This window comes from Erpetoichthys calabaricus, chromosome 1, assembly GCF_900747795.2.
Source record: "Erpetoichthys calabaricus chromosome 1, fErpCal1.3, whole genome shotgun sequence".
Lineage (NCBI taxonomy): Eukaryota > Metazoa > Chordata > Cladistia > Polypteriformes > Polypteridae > Erpetoichthys > Erpetoichthys calabaricus.
In genome coordinates this window covers 117,583,822-117,603,933 of record NC_041394.2, presented here as the reverse complement: position 1 = coordinate 117,603,933, position 20,112 = coordinate 117,583,822, and the positions used below count along the sequence as shown (strand labels likewise).

The 20,112-nt window shown below is 39.3% G+C and overlaps 1 pseudogene; it reads right to left on the bottom strand.

Moving 5' to 3' along the window:
- Window positions 1-10,318: 10,318 nt before the first annotated feature.
- Window positions 10,319-19,502, bottom strand: LOC114649023 (uncharacterized; annotated as a pseudogene).
- Window positions 19,503-20,112: the final 610 nt, after the last annotated feature.

Below are 20,112 nucleotides of genomic sequence, written 5' to 3'. Positions count from 1 at the left end.
GAAAAAGATGATCCGCAGTGGCAACCCTTAATGGGAACAGCAAAAAGAAGAACAAGATGCAGTGAGCGTAACAACGCTAAAGCAGTTATGGTATTTGGAATACTATGGCTATTCCCTGGACCATTATACTGCTACAGGTTAATTACAATCAGATGCATTACACTAATAAACAATATGCAGTTAATTTCAGTGTATTTATAAAGCCGCGTCAGGAATGTGGAGCTAAGAAAGAAAGGATGAGCACACAGGAACAGTAGTTTGACCATTCTGTGGACCATTATATTGTTACAGGTTAATTACAATCAGATGCATTACACTAATAAACAATATGCGGTTAATTTCAGTGTATTTGATAAAGCCGCCGCCGTGGATGTGGATCTAAGAAAGGGTAACCACACAGGAACAGTAGCACTGCTTTGACGCTGGGTGCTGCCAGTCTGCAAAACCGAGCGGAGAAGTTGCGTACACCAAGGTATGAGTTACCATGGAAATGTGCGTGGCTTTACGCCAAGTTTAGGTTTTATACATCGCGATTTGAGCGTGAAAAGGTTCGTACGCAACATTTCTGTGCGTACGCACCGTTTATACATGAGGCCCCTGGAGAGGATTTTGCTATACAGCAGACTTCACATTCAGTGATATACTCTCTGGTATCCCTCCTTGTGCTTCCCTTTTAAAATACAGTTTTATATTTGCTAAAGTCTGGGACACCCCCAAGTGGCCGTACACATTTGAACCACAAGCCCAGTTGATTACCAGCAGATTCATTGATACATAAAAGATGCAGTTAAATAATGTGTCTGTGGCAGTATTTGTAGATTGGGCTCCTTGAACTGAAGTTTCTAAATTGCCAGGTGGGGATGTAACTGTTAAACCTAAAAAACTTTCCTAGAAGAATAATAAACTTGGGCTCTTATTACACTGCCTATAGTAATTTGCAAACCCTCCAAAGTGTTGGACTTGCTTCACATTCTCTGGCCTTGTGCAATTTACAATAGAAGATACTTTATCTTGATCCATGACTAACCTCTTTTGTGTAATTTCATAACCCAAGAATACACACTGGATTTGTATTAAATTCACACAATTCTAATTTTAAGGTCATTCCCTCTTAAGCATCTCAATACTTCATGCACATGTTAAATATATACTTCCAAATCTTTAGAGAAGATCAAAATATTGTCAGTATATACCAGCACAAATAAACCAATAACATACCTGAATATGTCTCTCTATTATAAAAGGAAATCCTGGGACGAGACTTTCTAAGAGATAATTTCAACTCCCGCAAGAGATAATTTCAGATCCCACGAGATGAGACTTTTTACCAAGAGATTTTGACAAGTCCCGCCTCAAAAAACTGGTATTAAAGATAGCATTGGCACTAACAAACGGAAATGATTACTCGGTGAAATAAAAGCGAAAAGAGATTGAATATATGGGCATAGGTGATATGACAGAAGTATGTAGATATTGTTTGGCTTTAAACTTTAAGTCTGAGACTTGTAGATCGTCTAATTCATGTTGCCATCAGGGAAAAGTAGTGTTTCTTCCCAATGAGGAGGCCTATACGCGAGAATTAAAAGATTTGTTATTTGGTGAAAGTGAAATCAACATACGTGAGTGCCTGAGATGTGAAGTGGCTGGCGCGTAGCGCAGGCCAGGGGGTTGGTGAGCGAAGCAAGCAGGGGACAAAGCCCCCTAGTTATTTACACAAATTTAAAATACCACCAGTACGTTGTCAAGCCCTTATGGCTCTACTTGGTACTTGTAATGTCCAATGGAAATGTTAAAAGTACTTTTACACTTGTTTCCTTCCTATATCCTAATTAAATTGTAACCCCTTAGGATACCTAATCTGGAGAAGATCGTGGACCCCATAACTTGCTTAAAAAGGTAGGAGATGAGTGGAAGAGGATAATTGTTTTTTTACCAAAATTTGATTTAACCCTCTGTAATAAATACATGGCCTTAACCCTCTATCCTTTTTCTCAGCAAAAAAAAACCAAAAACACTGGACTACAGAACTAAACAATACTGGTAATTTCCTTATCCCCAGCTCTTTTAATTGTGCAGCACTAATACAATTCTCAGAAGCCCCACAATCAATAAAAGCTAATAAATTAATATTATAAAGAACCATTGGCACCATAAATAAGTTTTTACAATGCACTTGATTACCTGACTTCACTTTCCCAATACTGACTGAAAGCTGTATCTCTTCATCCAAATTCCCACGTGAGTTTGGCTCATTCCTGCTTTCATACCTGGTAACACATTTGGTCTCCTTCTTGTCTCCTTAGTGTCTTTTTTTTCTTTAAGCTTATTTACTTAACATGCTAGAGAAACTACTACCTCGAACATATTCTTGTAAACGTCCAGGGTCATTTCAGACACCTTTTCCCTGAAGTCGTCTACCTCCCTTCTGTAACCATGCCCTTAGCAACTGTGCAACATCTAATTTCAATCATTTAATAAAATGGCTGCACCTCCAGGAAAAACAAAATCCTTTCACAGTAAAATAAAAACATCAAAGTACACATATTAACATAATTCCAGAAGTTTGATACGAATAAAATAATCATACCCAAATGATCTCTGTTGACTTTTTTTTATAGCAGCCACATTTTGGGTGGGTCATGTGGTGACTATCGACATGTTCAGTATCCCTCATAAAACTGTTAAAATGAACCCTTAGTGTAAGTCACTGTTACTAAATAAGCTCTAATTGTTTTTAGTGCCAAGTTTTGTTTTGGTTTTGACTTTCCTTTTAAACATGACTTTCTACTTTTCTTTTTATGTTAATAAAGGCATTTTGGTACTGTTGCTCTTGCTGATTCTGACTGCCTTATTCTTTTAACTGTTGCTGTGCCTAGGCCTCTGGTTATCATCTTCCAGTCATTTTCTTCCATCTTGCTCACATTATTATTACATGGCCTTACCAATAATGACATCAAAACCTCTGGGATATGGATGTTCAAGACTTTCTGTTGTGGCCAGTTTCATTGGTCAGAGTGTAGAGATGCTCATGATTTGCAATTGCTTTTTTTTTAGGTATTGGATCAGTTCAGATTGTTTTTCTGGTTAGGCATTATTGGTGTTTCACTGTGCATTTTGGTGTTAGCTTGATATTGTTACACACATATGCATGGGAGGCAGCTTAAGGGCTCAAAACAGGGTAATTCCATGTCGGACCAGGGGGTGGCAGAGTACACTAATCCTTTCTCATTTTCCTCTGCAGACCAACCATGGGAGATTCTGACTGAGCCAGATGATGTCACTTCCAGCTCTGGGCACGATGACATAATTTCTGGTTCCTATCACATCATTTCTGGTTCCTGCCCAGATAATGTCATTTCCCCTGTGCAGCTTTAAAACCACCATTTTTTGTCTGTCACCTTCATTTTGTTTTGTATACGGGGTGGCTGCCCCAAACCTGTGATTGGCAATAATGGATATAGTGAGGTTATTAGAAATAAACTTGAAGCATTAGGATTAAAAGTTAAGATGGAGGTAAAGAATTTAGGGGTAACTATTGACTCTGACCTGAATTTTAAATCACATATTAATCAGATTACTAGGACAGCATTTTTTCACTTAAGAAATATAGCAAAAGTTAGACCTCTTATAACATTGCAAGATGCTGAAAAATTAGTTCACGCTTTTGTTTTCAGTTGGCTAGATTACTTTAACGCACTCCTCTCAGGACTACCAAAAAAGGACATAAATCGATTGCAATTAGTGCAGAATGCAGCTGCTAGAATCTTAAATTGGAAAAGAAAATCTGAGCACATCACCCCAGCTTTGATGTCACTACACTGGTTGCCTGTGTCATTTTGAATTGACTTTAAAATACTGCTTATGGTTTACAAAGCCTTAAATAATCTCGCTCCATCTTATATTTCGGAATGTCTTACACCTTACACTCCAATTCGTAACTTTAGATCTTCAAATGAGTGTCTACTTAGAATTCCAAGAGCTAAACTTAAAAGAAGTGGTGAGACGGCCTTCTGCTGTTATGCACCTAAAATCTGGAATAGCTTGCCAATAGGAATTCGCCAGGATAATACAGAGGAGCACTTTAAAACACTGCTGAAAACACATTACTTTAACATGGCTTTCTCATAGCTTCATCTTAGTTTAATCCTGATGCTCTGTATATTCAATTATACAACCTAAATAACCATACCGAGACCCTTTGGGAAAAATGGTTTCTGTGGTTACCTATTGAACCCTAGAGCAGTTCTTATGAGGTCTTAACATGATCCGGCATGGGATCAGTTTAACTACATGAATTACTGTGCATCATGCTTGACATTGTTAAGTGCTGTGGTGGTCACACTGAGCACGTGCTTTCGGTAATTGGGAATCTCATTCATAGCATAATGAGTCAAGGATTAACATGGAGCATTAAAAAAATAAAAAGCAAATAAATAAATATTAAATATGTACACAGGTACAAATATAACACAATTTGCCTAAAACAACTCACATAATTACTCAATCCGAGCAACACCTGATTCAGTCTCAGGGCCTCTTGCACATGATCGGAGAAAAAAAAAAAGACTTCTGTAAATTTATTTATGATCTGGTTGATCTTAACACGTAAAGAAGTGGCAGGAAACGAACACCAGTGCACTGTGAGATCGTCAATCAAATTTTCTAATCTTAAACCAAGAATACACCAAGCAAAACCTGCTGTTTGTAATTCCCAGTGTCCAAAGTACTCATACTGTCTCGGGGTAGAGCTACTGGGAAGGGTGATACTGCCGCAATCCCTCAGCAACTCTCAGGAAATGATCACAAATAAGATTAAAAGGCGTTTTCTGCTTTTTTTACCATAAGTAATGTCATTTAATTTGTTGAAGTCAAAACACTTGCACGTAAAGAAGCACCAAAGACAAGTGCCTGATAGCCTTTTTCCCTTGTTTTCTGTTTCATTATACATCGTAAAAACAGACCCATTAAAACATACATTTTAAGAGTGTGGACAGATGAATTATTATAACAGTACCTGGAGGGTGAATAGACATCACATTGATCTGGAATGATAGACCTCAGGGTGCTGAGAAGCACACCTGCAATGTGTGGGAATTTCAATGCATAAAATAATTTATTTACTTCATTTGATGATTGTGGAAAAATAACATGATATAAGTTACATATATACACAAAGAATTTACACATTGCTGCCAGGCTGGCCAGGTGGTAAATTACATATTTATAATTTTTTGAAGCAGTGCGATGGGATGCAAGCACATGCAAAACACAGAAAGTGGTCAAAGTAACAACTCACCCCTAATAGAACTTACTAGGTATTTGTTCAGTATAACTTGGTTAGGACTGTCCATGCTAAAGTCATTCGTAGTAATTGAACTGGGCAACTAAGTGATCCATTGATTCTTTTTGTCAGTGAGAGACAAAAGTAAAATCGTCTGTAATAAAAAGGTTTAAAAGGTGTGTTGCATAATGTTTTCTGACTTTGAGACTTGCCAATATTGAAAAAGCTGGATGTGGTGCTGTAAAAGCTGGTGAATGGAGTCCACTATTTTCACCTTACCAGAATCTGGCATTGGTTCTTCTTAGCTCTTAAGTGACCTCAGTAGCATAACAGAAGAGTCCTTGATATGTAGAAATCACACAGAGATGGTCACCCCAGTTTGTGGACTATTTGCCAACTGTTTTAATGACAAAACGGTGAACATACAATGCAGAGCTACACCAACTACTCCTCTTCAATTCACTCACTAATTGCTCCTCATTCCTTTTTTTTAAAACAAATCAGTAAACTTTGTTAATACTTTTTCAAACATGAACTACTTCTTACTTTATTTTAAAAATCACTCAACTTAACTTGCTTACTGATAACTTGTGACTTGAGTCAGACTCAAGATAAATGACTTATAAAGTGTCATGTTATAGTGATACACACAGTACCGTGTGGTAGATTGTATTGATGAATGTCTCCATAAACTTAAAAACATAATTTACAAGAAAATAATAAAAACATAACAAACATATTCTGGTTAATTATTTATACTTTAAGTTATTTGTTGCACAATAGCCCTTGGGGTTGACTTTTTTTGTGAATAGTATACAGTACTATAGCCAGTTTTTCTGTTACCAATGATTAAGTTTCATTTATTGTGCATTATTATGGTATTTCAGGAATGATGCTGCATGAGAAACTCTGAAGCTAGGAGTTATGACTTTACTGTGTTTAGTACATTTCAAGTTGGTAAATAGGAAGAAAAACACCTTTGGTGGATGCATTTTTGTAAAAAGAAAAAGAAACAGTAAAAATGCAGTTTACGAAGGACCCCAGTATTATTTTTTATTTAATACAACTGATTAAAGAGATGTGATAATATGAAATGCACAAGTGGGAAACTCCTAATGTATTTCCTGTCTGCCCCATAGTAAGTGAACACAGCATGAGTGGAATGTTAACATCAACGACTTTAATTTTTTCCATTTCTAATAAAATACGCTAATCTTGGATGTGTAAAACACCATTGCCTTTATTAGAATGAACTATGCCTTCAAGTAGCAAATGCAACAGTGTACAAAAGGAAATGCAATCTACTAGAAAAAAATAAAATGTGATTGCTTAGTCCAATGCTGTTATTTTAATGACATTGTTTTTGGTATGGTTAGTAAACTTGTGAAATTTGCAGATGATGCTAAAATTGGAGCAATGTCATACACCGAGGAGACAGCAAAAACAATTTAGGAAGACTTAGACAAGCTTCAGGACTGGGCAAAAACTTGGCAAATGTAGCTTAGTGTAGAAAAGTTCCAAATGTTACAAGTGTGCAAAAGGAACATCAGTTAGTTAAATACAACATTGAAGACACTGTCCTAAAGGAAGCAACCTCTGAAAAGGGTTTAAGGGTTTATATTGACACATTTTCATCATCTAAGCAATGCGCAAAAACTATTAAAATGACAAATAAAATATTAGGCTATATACATAAAACTGTTGAATATAAATAGAGGAGTGTAATGCTCCTGTAGTCTTAATAAAACTTATAAAACTTGCTTGTAATTTAAGCATGCAAACATGTGTCTGCCAAAACATAGGAAAATGCATATGCCAAAAAAATCTGATTTAAAAAACCTGAAAATGTTGTCACATACGTGTGACTAAGAGGGAGCTGAGTAGACCAAGTGGAGATAATTACCCGCCAGGCCAGGGGTTGGCAGGGTGCACTAAATTTACCTCTGTTAGGCCAAATACGGGAAAACCTGCCTGATTCAACATCACTTCTGGTTCCAATTAGATATTGCTGCAGAACGGAGTAAAATGGGCGTGAATATCATTTTCGACTTCAGCCAATCATGTATTAAATTTGCGTATGTCAGACACTGATCAGCCAATCGAAAATTTAAACGTCGCGGTCAATCACCTTTTTATTTAACAAATCGCCAATCGGTGTTATTTGTCATTCATGTTTCTCTTTATCCAATTGCCTTATGGATACATAAAAAGAAAGGTGGGAGTAATTTCTAAAGGTGGACGTGTAAGATAATTTCTAAAGGTGGACGGTCAAGATAAAGTGACTGTAAGAGACGGAATGCATATTTGTAAAATACATCTGCGACAATAGTCTAATAGTGCCAATATCTTACACTATAGCAATGTTGAGTGCATTATTAAGACTGCAATGTATTTTTACCACCGTCATTTATAATTAGCGGTTCTGAAAAAATAATGATAATAAAAGTTTGGATATGAGATATTTATCGTTACTAAACAACGTCTGAAGAAAATTTAAATGAACATAACAATACAAATTTGTGTCTGCCTAATTTTAATGAATTGACGTAGACTTACAGTGCATCCGGAAAGTATTCACAGCGCATCACTTTTTCCACATTTTGTTATGTTACAGCCTTGTTCCACATTGGATTAAATTAATTCTACACACAACACCCCTTATGACAATGTGAAAAAAGTTTTCTTGAGGTTGTTGCAAATTTATTAAAAATAAAATAACTGAGAAATCACATGTACATAAGTATTCACAGCCTTTGCTCAATACTTTGTCGATGCACCTTTGGCAGCAATTACAGCCTCAAGTCTTTTTGAATATGATGCCACAGGTTTGGCACACCTATCCTTGGCCAGTTTCGCCCATTCCTCTTTGCAGCACCTCTCAAGCTCCATCAGGTTGGATGGGAAGCGTCGGTGCACAGCCATTTTAAGATCTCTCCAAAGATGTTCAATCGGATTTAAGTCTGGGCTCTGGCTGGGCCACTCAAGGACATTCACAGAGTTGTCCTGAAGCCACTCCTTTGATATCTTGGCTGTGTGCTTAGGGTCGTTGTCCTGCTGAAAGATGAACCGTCGCCCCAATTTGAGGTCAAGAGCGCTCTGGAGCAGGTTTTCATCCAGTTTGTCTCTGTACATTGCTGCAGTCATCTTTCCCTTTATCCTGACTAGTCTCCCAGTTCCTGCCGCTGAAAAACATCCCCAGAGCATGATGCTGCCACCACCATGCTTCATTATAGAGATGGTATTGGCCTGGTGATGAGCGGTGCCTGGTTTCCTCCAAACGTGATGCCTGGCATTCACACCAAAGAGTTCAATCTTTGTCTCATCAGACCAGAGAATTTTCTTTCTCATGGTCTGAGAGTCCTTCAGGTGCCTTTTGGCAAACTCCAGGTGGGCCTTTTACTAAGGAGTGGCTTCCGTCTGGTCACTCTACCATACAGGCCTAATTGGTGGATTGCTGCAGAGATGGTTGTCCTTCTGGAAGGTTCTCCTCTCTCCACAGAGGACTTCTGGAGCTCTGACAGAGTGACCATCGGGTTCTTGGTCACCTCTCTGACTAAGGCCCTTCTCCCCCGATCGCTCAGTTTAGATGGCCGGCCAGCTCTAGGAAGAGTCCTGGTGGTTTCAAACTTCTTCCACTTACTGATGACGGAGGCCACTGTACTCATTGGGACCTTCAAAGCAGCAGAAATTTTTCTGTAACCTTCCCCAGATTTGTGCCTCGGGATAATCCTGTCTCGGAGGTCTACAGACAATTCCTTTGACTTCATGCTTGGTTTGTGCTCTGACATGAACTGTCAACTGTGGAACCTTATATAGACAGATGTGTGCCTTTCCAAATCCTGTCCAATCAACTGAATTTACCACAGGTGGACTCCAATTAAGCTGCAGAAACATCTCAAGGATGATCAGGGGAAACAGGATGCACCAGAGCTCAATTTTAAGCTTCATGGCAAAGGCTGTGAATACTTATGTACATGTGCTTTCTCAATTTTTTTATTTTTAATAAATTTTTAAAAATCTCAAGTAAACTTTTTTCACATTGTCATTATGGGGTGTTGTGTGTAGAATTCTGAGGGAAAAAATGAATTTAATCCATTTTGGAATAAGGCTGTAACATAACAAAATGTGGAAAAAGTGATGTGCTGTGAATACTTTCCGGATACACTAGCCCACTAGTGTGGGCTCTGCTTGATTGTGTCAGTCAGATTAAAACAAATGTTTGACTGTTGTTGTTTACTTGAATGTCCAAATAAAATAGTCGCCTATATTTAACAGGTCACCTTAAAGACAGGCTATAAACGTATTACAATATTAAACGAGTTAAATCTTTACTTCTATAATACACAACCTTAAAATGTGTTTATTACTTTCATTACTATTTATCAATGTTTATTTATTTAAGTATTCCTAATATTCCATTGTCCTCCCTTCTGCCTGCAGATCAGCCTCTTCTCTTTGTTTGCTAATATCTGTCAAATATTCTGCGGTCTTCATGTCTGTTCTCATCATACCAGCGGCTCTAGTGAGTTTCTTGCCTGTGGATCTCGTAGTCAAATTTGTTTTTAGCTGTATTATGATTACAGAATATTACAAATCACATACTTGACACTCTCACGTTCATGTATCAGGGAATAGACAATGTTAAGAAAGCTGGCAATAAAATTCTGACTTTAAAGAATCCATTGGCTGTCTCTACATGTTATCAATGTTAAATGTAAGAAACACAGTTATCATAGTGCTTGCACTATTGGTATTCAATTATTTGACTTAATTGGATCTTTATTACTTTTCAGATTTTAAATACCTCTGTTAGACAATCAAATACATGTTTATTATAATACATATTACTTATACAAAAGTTACATTTAGAGATAGAAACCTGGCAGATGTTTGTTTATAGCTCATATCTCATTTAGCCTCCATTTGACTCCATAAGGTCCTAATGGGGTGCTAAACACATCAGCCTGTCTTTAGTGTCTCTGAGATTGGAGGAGGCCAGGAGTCCAACTGTAAAGCAGGCACTGATGTGTTTCAGCATCACGACTGTTAAAAAAAAGAGATGGCAGATAGTTCAGCTTGGCATCATCCTATATGACTACACAAGCAAACAGCATATTAAGAGCACTGAGTCTGTATATTCCAGTAGAACTGACCCCTATGGCCCTGACATAACAACCTGTACAGCTGTAAATGACTCCACTTTACTGGTCATTTTAACACACACTACACAGAGGCTGTCAAGTCTTAACCATTAAATAATTCAGTTGGGAATTTATTTTGGCAATGATATTTCTGATAAGGCATTTTTTTATTCTAATTTCTCATTGGTTTATACTGAAAAACTGGTTTACATCAATGTAGTTTTCAATAGTATGTATTATATATATATTAAAGGAACACTTTGAAAACACATGAGATCTCAATGGGAAAAAAATCTTTCTGGCTGTCTCTACTGCTATGGACTGATATGGTAATGTGTTAGGAACAAAAGGATGCCACATCATTTGATGGAAATGAAAATTATCAACCTACAAAGGGCTGATTTCAAAGACACCCTGAAAATCAAAGGGAAAAAACAATGCAGCAGGCAGGTGAGTCCATTTTGCCGAAATTTCATTGCAGCAACTACAAATCGTACTCAGTAATTTGCATGGCCCCCATGTGCTTGTCTGCATACCTGACAGTATTGGGGGGGGGGGGGGGTATGCTCCTAATGACATGATGGATGGTGTCCTGGAGGATCTCCTCCTAGATCTGGACCATAGGTGTTCTATTGGATTGAGGTCAGGCAAGTGAGCGCAGGGGGGCCAGTCAATGGGATCGATTCCTTCATCCTCCAGGAACTGCTTGCATACTCTCGCCACATGAGGCCAGGCATTGTCGTGCACCAGGAGGAACCCAGGACCCACTGCACCAGCATAGGGTCAGACAATGAGTCCAAGGATTTCATCCCAATACCTAATGGCAGTCAAGCTGCCCACCGTTGTCTAGCCTGTAGAGGTCTGTGTGTCCCTCCATGGATATGCCTCCCTAGACCATCACTGACCCACCACCAAACCAGTTATGCTGAACGACGTCACAGGCAAAATAACGTTCTCCAATGCTTCTCCAGACCCTTTGATGTCTGTCACATGTGCTCAGGGTGAACCTGCTCTCATCTTTGAAAAGCACAGGGTGCCAGTGGTGCACCTGCCAATTCTGGTATTCTATGGCAAATGCCAATTGAACTCCACGGTGCCCACTAGAGGATGCTGGGCCACCTTCAGGCCACCCTCATGAAGTCTGTTGCTGATTATTTGGTCAAATACATTCACACCAGTGGCCTGCTGGAGGTCATTTTGTAGGCTCTGGCAGTGCTCATCCTATTCCTCCTTGCACAAAGGACCAGATACTGGTCCTGCTGATGGGTTAAGGACCTTCTACGAGGGGCCCTGTCTAGCTCTCCTAGAGTAACTGCCTGTCTGTGCCCTGGAATCTCCTCCATGCCCTTGAGACTGTGCTTGGAGACACAGCAAACCTTCTGGCAATGGCACGTATTGATGTGCCTGCCATCCTGGAGAAGTTGGCCTGCCTGTGCCACCTCTTTAGGGTCCAGGTATTGCCCACCTGATGCTACCAGTAGTGACATTGACCGTAGCCAAATGCAAAATGAGTGACAATACAGATGAGGAGGGAAAAATGTCAGCGGCCTCCCTCCACCTGTTAAACCATTCATTCCTGTTTTGGGGGTCGTCTCATTGTTGCCCCCCCTCTAGTGCAGGGGTGGGCAGATTCAGTCCTGGAGGGCCGCAGTGGTTGCAGGTTTTTGTTCCAACCCAGTTGCTTAATTAAAAACCAATCCTTGTCAATTATTTAATTGCATGGCTTGCTAGTGCTTTAACTCTGCCATGTCAAGTCATTCTCATATCCTAGATTTATTTTCCTTTCTAAGGATATCATCCAAATGATTTGAAGTCTAAAACAGATGAGTAATTCTCAGTGCTTCACTTTTTTCTCTTCACTTTCCTTCCAAGTATTTAATTAAACCAAATAGTGCATGAGAAATACACACAGGTGTAAATGAAAACAAGCTAAATGGAGAAATGCTGGTCTCTTTTGTCATTTGCATGGTATTGCTAATTAGGAGCAATTAAAAAACAAGCATACAGCTGTTTAAGATTAAAATAAGCAAAAAGAGTTCAAAATCTTAACGAGCGAGACAACTAAAGTGAAGCTGAAGTGTTACTTGAGCAATAAGTGCTTCTTATTAAGCAATTGGGTTGGAGCAAAAACCTGCAGCCACTGCGGCCCTCCAGGACTGAATCTGCCCACCCCTGCTCTAGTGCACCAAAGCAGCTGAAACTGATGAACAAGCCCCTCTGCTACTTAACTGACCAGATCAATAGCCCACCAGTGTCATTGACTCGATGCTATACTCTCATTAAAAAGGGTTCCTTTCATTTTTGAGCAGTATATATATTGTATATATAATACCAAGACCTTAGAACAGGGGTCCTCAATCACAGTCCTGGAGGGCCACAGTGGCTGCAGGTTTTTGCTCCAACCCAGTTGCTTAATTAGAAAGCAATTCTTGCCAATAATTTAATTTCATGGCTTGTTAGTGCTTTAACTCTGCTATGTCAGCTAATTCTCATATCCTAGATTTTCTTCCCCTTTCTAAGGATATCATCCAAATGATTTGAAGGCTAAAATGGAGGAGTAATTCTCAGTGCTTTACTTTTTTCTCTTTACTTTCCTTCCAAGTATTTAATTAAACCTAATAGTGAATGATAAATACACACAGGTGTAAATGGAAACAAGCTAAATGGGGAAATGCTGGTCTCTTTTGTCATTTGCATGCTATTGCTAATTAGTAGCGATTAAAAACCAAGAATACAGCTGTTTAAAACTAAAATAAGCAATAAGGGTTCAAAATCTTAACGAGCGAGACAACTAAAGTGAAGCAGAAGTGTTACTTGAGCAATTAGTGCTTTTTATTAAGCAATTGGGTTGAAGCAAAAACCTGCAGCCACTGCGGCCCTCCAGAACCGTGATTGAGGACCCCTGCCTTAGAATAACAAGGTCCTAGCTGTGAGTCATGGTTTTAGAATACTGATCTTCAAAAGTTTTGACTATTTATCAGGCATATACAATCGTTTTCTTTTAATTTTGTTCCCATATGTAAAACCTCTATTTTCAGTCAAAAAATGTAAGTTTTATAGAAAATGTGACTCCTAAAAAAGATAAGTAAGAACCATATTGTTCTAGACAAAGTTTGTAAGTGAACAGCAAAGCCTTGATCAGGATGCTCAGTTTCCAAGCTGTTTTATCTTGTGGGATTACTAGCAAAGTGCACACCATTTGTAACCATGTGCATACAAGTGGAGGCTCTGGTCATATCTATCAGTTCTAATAGTGTTAATACGCAAAGGTGAGTGGACCAGCACCACTTAAACAAAACACTCGGTATTATCACTACCAAAAACAAGATTTTATTAATAAATATTCAATATAAATTGTGCAACCATGTCAAGAAATATTTACAATTATCAATAATGATTGGTCCATTGAATTGAAAGAAAGAATGCACAAAGAAGATTAATTTAACAAACTGATCAAGGGATATACTGAATGCATGCCTGCTTCTATATATTACATATACATAAAACAACAATGTAAAATGCAAAACAACTGTACAAGGCAGTTATAACAATTAAAGAAAAAATGCAGATGACATCAATTGGCAAAAAAAAGACACCCAATTTCAAATATACAGAACTTAATCAACAATCTTCAACAATAACAGAAAGTGTCCTTTATTATTTACATCAATAGTTACATCAGATACAGTATATACAACTTTATTATGCACAGTCATTTTAACACACAGAAATAAAAAAGGCAAAACAGAAGTAAAGAAAGAGACACATTTATTTGAGTAGCGTTGAGATGTAATCCCGAGTTTAAATGCCTCAGTGGTGCTTTCCTTGTGCTTCCAAATGTTGCAAAAAAATCCTCTCAACTGTCTGTATTGCTTTACTAGCCTATCAAGAGCCTATCAAGCTCAATGCAAGTCAAAAAAAGCTTAAATTTACCTATTGTTAGTTGCCCGTATGCAGAAAAAGAAACCTTGTTTTGCCCCAGTCCTTTTTGGACCCAGTCAATGAGGCCTTTATTCTTCTGTTCATTTTCATGGTGTATAATCATATCAAAATCTTTATTGTCATTGTAGCAATGAGACATTGTACAATGAAATTTTAGGTGCAATTTTTCCAGTGCAAAAAAATAATATAAAAACAAAACACAATTACTCAAGTTAAAACTAAAATAAAAAGGGAATAAAATAAGTACCAAAATAGTCCATAACAGCAGAACAATGTTTTCCACTCATACATACGTCATATTGCACTTGTCCAAGTTGTTATTCCTACACTATGTTGTCAGCCGCTCCACTTCATCCCTGTATATGAACTCATACCCCCCAGAGATGAGCCCTAATACCATGGTATCGTCAGCGAACTTAACAATGGTGGGCAGGAATGAAATCATGGGTGTAGAGGGTAGAGAGCAGGGGGTTCAGCACACAGCCCTGTGGGGAGCCAGTGCTGAGGCTGATGGGTGTGGAGAAGTAGGGGCCCATTCTAACCATCTGAGTGCAATCACTCAGGAAGTCCTTGATCCAAAGGCAGGTGGAGTGTGGAAGTCCTATGTCTGACAGTTTGGTCACCAGTGTGTGGGGTAAGATGGTATTAAAGGCAGAACTGAAGTCTATGAAGAGCAGCTGTGCGTAGCTCCCCTGCTGCTCCAGATGGGACAGAACAGAATGGAGAACAGTGGCCACAGCACCATCCGTAGACCTGTTTGCTCTGAAGGCAAACTGGTGCGGATCAAGCATGGGAGGAATGAATGACATGATGTGATTCCTGATGAGCTTCTCAAAGCACTTCATAACCACAGGGGTCAGTTCAACTGGCCTGTAGTCATTAAGACTGGTGATGATCTGTTTCTTGGCCACAGGCACTATGACAGAGGATTTCAGGCAGGATGGCAGAGTGGACTGAGACAGAGACTGGTTCAATATCCTGGTGAAGACCCCAGCCAGTTGGTCTGCACAGTCTTTCAGCACGCGTCCTGAGATGCCGTAAGGTCCAACTGCCTTCCGTGGGTTGAGAGCCTGCAGCGTGTGTCTCACCTCGTGCTCCCCCACTGTGAAGATGGGGCTGTTGTTGGTATTTGGATGGGGTCTGGCTGACTCTGGTGGATCCACTTCAAACCGGGCAAAGTAGTGGTTCAGTTCCTCTGCCAGCGATAAATCACCTCCCACAGCTCCGGGACTGGTCCTGTAGTTGGTCATATGATGGACACCCATCCACACTTGCTTGCCATTGTTGCTATCCAGGTGTTCCTTGATCTTCCTTTTATAGTCTAACTTGGCCTCTCGGATGCCCCTCTTTAGGCTGGCATGGGCTGTGCTGTAGAGGGCCTTGTCACCAGACCTGAAGGCAATGTTCCTCTCTTTCAACAGCCTCTGGACTTCCCTGTTCATCCAGGGCTTCTGATTGGGGTAGACCCGGATAAGTTTATCTACTGTGACAATGTCTGTGCAGTTCTTAATATAACACAGTACGCTGTCACTAAACACTTCAAGGTCAAGGTATTCAAAGATGTCCCAGTTGGTCCTACTGAAACAGTCCTGCAGCTACTGAGAAACTCCATCTGGCCAAGTTTTAACTGTCCTTGTGTTGTTAGGGGCAGTATTCCTAAATGGAATGTATGCTGGGATTAAAAAGTGTTGCGTGGTCAGAGGCATGGAAGTGGTGTAGCCCTGTAGTCCTGTTTAATGTTTGTGTAGACTTTATCCAATGTGTTAGCTCCTCTGGTGGCACACTTGACGTGCTGATGGAATTTAGGGAGCACAGGTTTTAAATCCACATGGTTAAAGTCCCCAGCCGAGTTTGCATTAGCATCCGGTGCTATGTAAACAGCGGTCATCAAGACCACAGCAAACTCTCTAGGGAGATATATGGGTCTGCATCTAACAGTCACATACTCCAGGTTCGGGGAGCAGTGACTGTCTACAGTCACTGTATTTGTACACCAGTTGTTATTTATGTACACATACAGACCCCCTCCTCTGCTCTTACTGGAGTCACTGGTCCTGTCATGGTGCTGTGCGTTGTAGCCTGTTAGCTGGATAGCGTAGTCCGGGATCAATGAGTGAAGCCAGGATTCCGTGATCAACAGAACGCAACTGTTCTTTACGATGTTATTTGTTGCCACCTGTAGCCTCAGTTCATCGATTTTGTTGACGAGAGATCTGGCATTGGTGAGAAAAACACTGGGGAGAGGTGGTTTAACAGACTGCCTACGTAACCTCACTAATGCGCCAGCCCTGCAGCCTCGCTTTTGTTTTCTCTCTCTGTGCCGCCTCTGTCACCTGCCACGGGCATGATAATCCACGAAGAGCCAGGACTCCTCGTTATGTCTGCCAGAATGTCATGGGAAGAGAGAAACTCTGACAAAACACTCCCCTCGCTGCACACTCCGATCTTGAGAAGTTCCTGACTTTAGATGTTGTCAGCTCGACAAGATGTAGGTAAAACAAGTAGTAATACTAGCACACACATCCACATAATGGAACGTATAATAAAAGTCTGGGTTGTTGGAGACATCATGTTTAAAAAATAATTGTTCCATGCCATTTTGGAAAAGAATTGTTCTGCGACTTGGCTATTCAAGTGGCCAACAAGCTGTGGTACCAGGTTGATTCTGCGGAGCATATCCCGGTCATCTTTTGTGTTGGCTTCATGCAAAGTGTCATATAGGACATAATGTTCAGCAGATCCGGTGGATGGATGACTGTCCACATCTTTTCTGAAGCCAAGGGAGACTGACACAGTTTCATTTCCTTTGCCAGTTTTATGTTGTTTTGTGACGGCTCCATGAGTCTTCTCTCATAAGGACTGAAGGGCAATTTCTCTGGTTCCCGGAGATTACCATGTGCTGCTAAACCACTAGCAAAATCATAAACTACGATATTGGGCATGTATTTCCAAGATAAAAGCAGGTCCATATAGTCTCTTGGACTTTCTGCTCGCAGACAAAACTTCACTGTAGATGATACCACATGGGTACATTATTACTGCCCAACCGCCTAAACAAGGCAAATGTACGTAAGTTGATGCAAAGGTGAATCCATGACAAATTGTGAACACATAATCAAACTAATTAAACTATGTATACTTTTGTTTTTGAAATGTCTTAAAAAGGAAACACAGAATCTTTCAACAAGACAGCTTGCACCATTTTCAGGGAGGGTCAAGAGGACCATAAAACTTAGAAGAACAGGTTCACACTATAGAAATATTAAAAATAATGAATGGATTTTTGTGTAGACATTTGCATTATTTATGCAATAACTAAAACAGCTATCAACGTTATTTTACTTATTTGACCATTTCAGTCATTGAAGAACCCAACATGTTGCATCTGTAAATATTTCAACAATTTTCCAGCAACAAACATTTAAAACACTTTACGTGCCCATTCATTCAAGCAAGTCATTTCATACATTTCTAATAAAGGTCAAAAAGTGACAGGGGAAAAAAAAAATTAGGATAACATCATCCCGTACTATGATATGTTACAGATAAAATGTAGGGAATTCTATGTATATCCAAAAGAAACATACCTGAAGCTCCCCATATTTTTTCAAATATTTTATCATACATGTGTCTGCTCCTAATTTCCTCATGCAATCAGAGAATTAGGTCCGTTTTGGAGCCTGTACTGTCCAAACCACTCTCCTTACACAGCTGCTTCACAGCATCAACCTTAAAAATCAGAAACTGAGTATTAACTCATCCAATGCCACTGCATACATAAGACATTCTAAATTATTGCTACAATTATTACAGAAAGAAAAAAGCTCTAACCTTTAACTTCATGACTTCATTTAAAAGTTTGTCCTCTGTTACAACAACATCAGCATATTCAGCAGGTTTTGGATGGTGCAACGTTTTGCATTCAGTGTTTAACACAATGCTAGACTTTCTGGTATGGGGGCCAATCCAAGGAGCCCAGAATTCAAAACAAGAATGGACTGCAAGTGGGTTTTCTCTTGCGCCTGAAAGTAACAAGGAATACAAGCCAAGCTGTTTATCATCACAATTACATGTAAGAAGAAAAATAAATAAAAAAAAAACTTACTGTGGGAAAAACCCATGGGAAATCATCTCAAGGCAAACAGAATCCCAAAATTCCACAATATTGACTTCTCCTCTGTAGTCCTCAGGAGGCTCATGGATGTCACTAACTAAAAATTTAATGCAGTTAAATCAGATATAAGATATTGAATTAAACTACTACTATTACATCAAGAAAAAAAATCAGTTGTTTATAAGGATCACACTGAAGTAATCTGAACTAAAAACTTAATGTACTTGCCTGGCATGCTAAAAACTCCTTTTTTGTGGAGATCCATTATACCAACAAGGGGATCATGCCCACATTTAACACACGAGAACCCATACTCATGAGCAGTAAGTGCCTCAAAATACAGGTATGCATGAAGGAGCCGGTTATGATTTGGGAGTGTGATCCCACTGGCTTTCTCCATGGCCTCAAACACCCGGCTCAAAGCATTGTGTGTCTAAAAGGAACATACAAAGTATACTAATTAGACACCTGCTATTCTGCTCCCACCTTAAACAAAAGGAAAAAAAAACCCCACCCTGCAAAACATACACCAGCAAGGACTTGATACCTGGAGTGAGGCCCTTAAGTACAAGCAAAAATGTAATGCAAGAATGATATGGTCATCATAATTATGAACTCCTTGTTCCCACTCCTGATAATGGTACATTATTCGACAAGATGGGCACTTTTTGTAAAAGGTTGGTACACCTGCGTGGGGGAGAGGTTAGATTGCTTAATACTCAAATGCCACTTTAAAAAATTTCAAGACAAACAAGAAATAAAGTCTGAACTCACCTTCAAAGACTCATGTCAATGTAATGATTTTTGCTACTTTTGTGATCAATACTGACTCACTTAAATAAATATGGCCTTCACATTCCATGCAAATGTTTTCCTGTGGCATGAAGATGTTTGGAAATTCTTGATGCGCTGCATCTCTCAAATGTTCAGGTAGGGTGGCTGGGATCTTCTTCTTGGCAAAAATGTACTTCAACATTCACTTCAAAACATTTCTCTCAGGTGGGTACACATTTGCTTGATTAAGATGCTCTTCTTCCTCAACATATTCCTCCAAAGTCCTGTCCTTACATGGCAAAGTCCTAAAAAGGTCACTATTAGTTTGAAATAAATACCATTTCAAAATATATTTGTATAAACAAGTTTACATGGACAGTGCGATGTGTTTTGTTTGCTATCACATGTGACGAGCACCCTTCCAACCTTATTGAAATATGACAGAAAGCAAAGTGTTTGGAGGCCTCTCCAATGTCAACCAAGACTGCAAGAGGTGTATGTTCATCAATAGATTCCTGGTATAATTTCTCACATAATCTTTTTTTTGGCTCCCCAAACCATTTTGCCTGCACCATCTCAGTCAAAACCTCTTTTTCCAAGTGAATCCTTGGTGAATACGTTTTGCAATAGTCCAGTGTAAATGGATGCAATGAAATGCCACAAGTCCACTCCTAACTGCAATCTCCTGATTTACTGCATGTTCCTCAAGCTCACATACAGTGTCCTGCATCAAACCCCAAGTTTTCTTCTTTACATGAACAGGAAATGGGAGCCCCCTGAAAGCTTTGCGAACTGCGTAAATGCAGTTCTAGGATCAATACAATGGCTTTCTAAATGATGTGATGATGTTATATCATCTG